This window comes from Ornithodoros turicata, chromosome 1 (genome assembly GCF_037126465.1).
Source record: "Ornithodoros turicata isolate Travis chromosome 1, ASM3712646v1, whole genome shotgun sequence".
Taxonomy (NCBI): domain Eukaryota; kingdom Metazoa; phylum Arthropoda; class Arachnida; order Ixodida; family Argasidae; genus Ornithodoros; species Ornithodoros turicata.
Window position 1 is genome coordinate 159,752,642 of NC_088201.1, and position 6,215 is coordinate 159,758,856.

Consider the following 6,215-nt stretch of genomic DNA (forward strand, 5'->3'; position numbering starts at 1 on the left):
TTTTCACAGAATGAGGAAAAGTGCGAGCTATCATAGGACAAAATCCATTTATTCCAGTTATCTTCACTAACATATGTGAAAAAAATGCACGTGTGAATACTTGTGATTCCCATCATAACGTTGCATTGTGCTACATACTTTGCCAGTGGTAGCCCACTATCTATGTTCTTAAAAGCATTCTTCAATTTCACTGGACACTTCACTTCCAAGATGTTCTTTTTTCATTTACAGCACTCGCACACAAACTCTACGATCCCATCTGGGGAACATGCTATAAATGGATAAGTTTTGTCTAGTAGTATTAGGCCAGTCGTTTGTATACGTGCACTATGTGCCTCAGTGTTCAGCACATCTAGCATCTTCTCTTTGGCCACCCCTTCCATATTTATCCCCCTTCTCACGTCAGTCGTGCAGCAGCTATTGCGTCTCATTAATAAATTCATGAGAGCTCTAAGGTTATGTAGCTTTGCTTCTTTAACAACTCTGCTTGGTCTTGTGAAACAGTTGTGTGCAATACTAGCAGTCACTATCCTTTTCTTGTAGAGGTGCCAGACTGATGTCTTGTTTCTTCTTCTATCTTTCTTATTGTGCTTGCGTATATATGCCTTGTAAGGCATGCAGTAGTGCCGTTCCCATTAACGATGCGGTAGCAGGGTTACATTTGAGGAGACCGCTGATAGGCAGATATGTATCCCTGTAATGAGAACCTATAATGATATACACTGATAACGAAAGGAGCATTCACCATTAGTAATCTCACCTTTTTCGCTGAAGACAGATTCACACGGTTTCTTAGTGGTTTCATAGCCTAGTTTCATAGCCTCGCGAGGATCGTTGCTCTCAGCAAGATGAGGGGCAGCCCCAGGGTCTCTAAAGCAAATGGAACACATTATTGTAACTGCACATGAGACTGCTAGAGCATCTGACTGATAACTCTGTATGCACCATGGTTTCCAAATGTTGCTGTATCTGTAGCCCTGTTTCTGTGGAGCTACATCTGCAGGAAATAGAAATTCAGAATTTCTACGTTTAGCCAGAAGTATTGCACAGAACAAAATTTACATTATCTCATGTCACAGATCACATGAAACACTACACTATAGTTTATATTACTTCACTTTTGCATGTCAGAGTTTTAGGCTGCAGTCACACTGGTTAAACATAAAACACCAAAGACGAACATTTCCTCAAACATGTTTGACGAAAATGTCTGACAAACATCCCCCATACATGTATGGCTCAACAGCTGTGGTCACACTGCGAAAACGCCGTCAGAACATGTTGAAAGACACGCGTGTTTAACCAGTGTGACCGTGCCGTGATACAAAAGTGCGCTTCGGTTGTGTTTGAAAGCTTGTTTTCAAACACTTGAACGTGTATTTGGACACTGTCGAAAAACAGCTCATGGGATTTTGGAGAAATCGAATAAATTTCTTGATATTCATCAAAGAATATGTTGCTTTTTACGTGTTTGAGTGTCAACAACATTGGGCATCATTGAAAATGGCGAGTTCTTTCAGTGTGGAGCTTCGCCGACCTCCTAGGATCTGTCGACTTTGGTGGGCGATTAGCGTGAAATACATTTCGCAGAAGGTGAGTACCTGTTTACTATCAGTGCTTCAACTCATCGAGCTAAGTTTTGCGTCGCAAGAACAGCACGACGCCGATATCGGCGTCACCGCGTTATCGTGAAATCATGATCGGCGCAGTTTTGTGCATCTTGTTTGTTTGTGCTGTTCTCGCGCCGCAAAACTTGTCTGCTATGTACGAACTGCCCAAATGTTAGTACAATCCAATGGTTGTTTTTCTAGTCAAGTGGATAACGCTTGTCTTTGGCGTTTGCTTTGGAGGAGTGAAATGTCGACGCAAAAGGCCCGGAGACGGCAGCGATCAGTCTACGCTTCGCCCGATGCCCGTTTCATAAACATGGTGTTACTCGCAGCCGGAATCCCGAAAGCCACAAGAAACTCGAACCAGGACACGAATTTCACGCCAACGACAGTGGAATAGGTATGAGGAGAATGTGCACTCCAATATCAGTTTTAATATGTATGTGCGGTTCTGCTGCTAATGTAATGTGCGTCCAAAGAAGCAAATTAGCGGGCATGTCAGTTGCTGCTAGCACCATGACATCTAGATTTGTTTTTGTTTCTTTGAATTATTCCTTTGTGGTAATTTGTCAAGGTGCTCAGGGCGCTCTGCTGATTTCACCTCTGGGAGCTCATGTACAGTTTATTGTCAAATGTTTCCCAAGAGTTTCCCTGAAACCTTGCATAGTTAGCACCTGTCATACCCTGCACATTGACTGAGTTTTTAAATTCTTGGTAGCACCCTATATTGTCCGCTATATAAGCAGGTCGATATACATTACATAGGATACTTAGAAATTTGGATAAAGTATGGCTAATTATTGCTGTATGTGGATCACTTGCACTTAGCGCACATAGCTTTAAACGCACATTCGTTGAAAGGGGACTGCACTTTGTGCATATAATTTTTAACATGATCCGTTAAACCATTAGAAAGAATCCTGCAAGTTCAAAAGAATTAGCTAGTCACTATGTACAGTTCCCGAAAACCTATGGTGTAGACATGATTCTGAGGAATCTTTGTCATTAGAGCTGCCCCCTTTATCGCTCCTCAGGCACTTGGCACCTTGGTGCTCATTCTGAGCACATGGAAACAAAGTGTAAAAAAGCCAGAGCAATTAAAAATGTATTTAAGCTATACTGCAGTATAGAAGCTTTTGCGTAGCTTCAAACTGCATGAATATGTAACTTTTCGATAAAAATTCTGCACATGAAAATTCACATTCCCTATTGGTAGTTCGAATGCAAATTGGAAGTTGGCATGTGTGCACACTAAGGTATTCCTTATTCGTCATTGCAGCATGCCACAATAGCCAAACTTTGCTTTTCAAAACTGCACGTATGCACATATGCATTTCTACATGGGACAGTTGAAGAGCGTGGCACATCATACCTCTATTTCTCTGTGGCGAGATGAGGAGCCCTCTGCCATCAGTTTCTTTTTCTTTCTTTTTAGCTTGTGCTATATTATTACGCATCACATATGATCTGGTATGGGAAGGTTTCCATTATTGGGGGGTGGGGGGTGTGACACAAAGAGCCACATTGGGTGAAGCCACTGGCTGTCACTGTCCATGTTGTTCTGAACTGGCGTGCTAAATTTAAACTCTGTCAAAGTGCATTTGTGCTGTAGCGCTGTTACATTAGAGAATTGTAACCATTTAGCTGGTATTTTCATCATTTTATGTGCCCTCTTTATGTCCTTCTGTAGGCAACATAACGTATTGGCACAAGTGAGGAGCTGAATGAGTCACCACTATACACCAAGTAGCTGTTCTTCCAGCGACAACTGCAGCACGGCAGCAATCAACACTGAAAAGCGAAACAAGCTCCAGTGAAAACACAAAGTGCCGATCAAGAGCCTCGGTCAGAGTGTCAGTAAGGAGTGCTCGCATCATTGTCTCCTGTGTATTTCTCCCATTTCGTGATACGCTACCGGTGCTTGTTTGTGTTGCACATGTTTAAGCCAGTGTAGTCACACAAGTATATCCAATGTTTATTTATTACTATATTGTACACATTATTTATTAGTACTCATTCCTAATATACACAATATTTATCGAAGCGCATTGTTTTAAATTACGTAATGTAATGTAGGATGTCAGTTCGTTCTTACACTCTCGGACTGTTTATTGTCTGAACACAAGATTCATGCAAAATAATTTCAACGTTAATCTGGCTGTTATCAATTCTGAGCTTTGTCAACATCTTGCTGACTGTCACAGTTGTTGTGCTGACATTTACTCAGCCTTCGTGTTGAGGAAAGAAAGAAATTGGGGCAAAACCTTTCTTCTTGAACAAGTGGAAGTTGCAAGTAGGGATAATTGTGTTATGTGTTCTCATTTCCTTCGCTATTGAAGTTTCTTGCTTCAAAATGTATTGGTATTGATTAAAATATTTTTGTTTAAGAATCTGTCGTCGTGTGCATTGCGTTCATCGTGGGATAATCAATCAATCAAATGTTTATTGACCACATGTTTAAAAAACAGAATACAACATAAGACTCTGAAGGAGCTAGGTGAGGAGGAGGTGCAGCTTGCTGCTGTGCATGATGCACAAGCAGTTAATGTCCTAGCAGCAGCTCCAGCGGTGCAGCTCGAAAAATGATAACGGTACACAAGAAGCTTCAAGCCTTATTTAGCAATGGATGGCTCTCTTATGGGGAGCTGTTTACAGACTGAGTCAATTCTGCTCCCCAAACAAAGTTGACAACTTATTGAAGAAGCAGGGGAATGTCATCCATTGCGGTCTCTCCAAAATAAACTGGGACACGTTACTGCATGCGATATGGACTAATGCTCTGAAGGCAAACAATGTGACAACCGAGCTTGTTTCTACAAACCAGTTCTACTCACTGGCATGGAATGTATTTCGTTAAATTAACAGGACTTAAAGGTGTGCTTAAAGGTGACGTAACAAGTATCCCACCGAAAATGATGCTCAGGTCATGACGTCAATCTGTGGCACGTGCAGCAAGGTAGGCTAGCCAACCATGTAAATCTGGACTGAGTTTACATTACATGGGTGACCATTTTCACATACAATGCACACTAGAGATTGTATCGGCTAACTATATGATACAGTCAGAGCGTTGCAACGAAATTATTGTGCGTTTGGGTCAGGTTTGTGCCATTCTAGTTTCTAGTTATAGTTAGTTCTTCTATTTCTAGCTGGTTCGGCGTGTGGGATATGTGCCATAAAGCACAGCTACAATCTCAAATAGGAACAAAAATAGAAATTTGTGGTGTAAGAAAAATTAGGGAGCAAGCACCTTTACTTTTCCATTGTTTTATGGTTTGGTGGTTATGTGTACCCAAATTTTGCAGTCTGGATATGGTGCTATTGCAATGCCTGGATTCCCATTCCATTATGTGTTATCTCTTTTCTTTCATCACTCGGGAACTGTATCATTCCTGTTTTTGTTGTTTGTCGTCCCCTGTATCTCTCCTTTGGTGTTTCATTGTTTGCGACCTGTATGATATCCGTGTATGATATATGTACTGCAGGCAGCTCTCATTCAGCTCAGACGCTGAGCTTCAGACTGCTTTAGACGATCCCACCTGATGACAGAGACAAACTTGGGAGTAGATATGTTTCGGTGGTCTTTGGCGTATATTTCGAGTCCTACATTTCCGCACTTGTGCAACAACGTATTTATCTACAATCTTACGCAATCAAGCTGCGTATGTGACACGTAGCCCACGTATGAGCACCAGTTGCGATTCAAACGCGATTATTTCTTGCACGAAATCATGCTTAAAAACACAGGCGCATTCTCATATTTTGCTGCTCGGTAAATATCCTAGCAGTAGACGCCGTAGACGAACGAAGTACTCCGCTGCTTCCAAAATTAAGCGTCTCGATTTGTACTGTTTTCACGGTGTGATGCGTTTTTGTTTTTTCTGGTGGTGTTGACGTTCTCGGAGCCGCACAAACAAACGACATCTACGATAAAAATGCGGAATATTTTTCGACGAATGAATATATCGGCAGCGTAGGCAGTCACCCGCCGCCATGCTCCATCGGCGGTTGTCGTCCCCGATTGGTTACTGAGTCGATGACGAGTCGTGATGTCAGTGTATAAGCGACCCCGTATGACCAGTATCACCAGCTATCGCGTGTTGTGTTTGCTGTTCATGTTGAAAGTGTCGTTCTGTCAAACAACACAAGCATCAAACACTGTTGCGAGGCATGTTTTGTATCGTCAATGTGACCAGTCGATTATACATAAACAAAACATGTTTGCATGCACGTTGTTAAACGTGTTTTGAGCGTTTGTATAACCAGTGTGATTGCCGCCTTAAGCCATGCTGCAAACCTGCGATAAGAACCTAAAATAATTGCCAGGAAAGCCTCCAATGTCCAAGAATCAAAGGTTTCAAAGGTTTTTTGTCGCGCAATATACCATGAATGATAGCTTTACTTTAGACACTTCGTAGATGTACACATGATTACACATAATGTACAGGATGATTAAGAAGTGATCTAGGAACAAAATGTCAACATCCTCCTGTTATCTATTCTCATCTAGATCTTGTTGCCCTGAGGTGTGTAAGTTGTTTTTGTAATTGTAATACATTTTAAAACATTTGTATCTTTCTTCATACCGCCCTCAAAAAATTGCCC

General features: G+C 41.6%; 1 long non-coding RNA gene across 1 annotated transcript; it reads left to right on the forward strand.

Annotated features, from left to right (window-relative positions):
• The first annotated feature begins 1,544 nt into the window (after positions 1 to 1,544).
• Positions 1,545 to 3,531, forward strand: LOC135371897 (uncharacterized). Its single transcript, XR_010415733.1, has 3 exons — positions 1,545 to 1,593; positions 1,851 to 2,010; positions 3,301 to 3,531. It is a non-coding gene; the product is annotated as an uncharacterized LOC135371897 (long non-coding RNA).
• Positions 3,532 to 6,215: the final 2,684 nt, after the last annotated feature.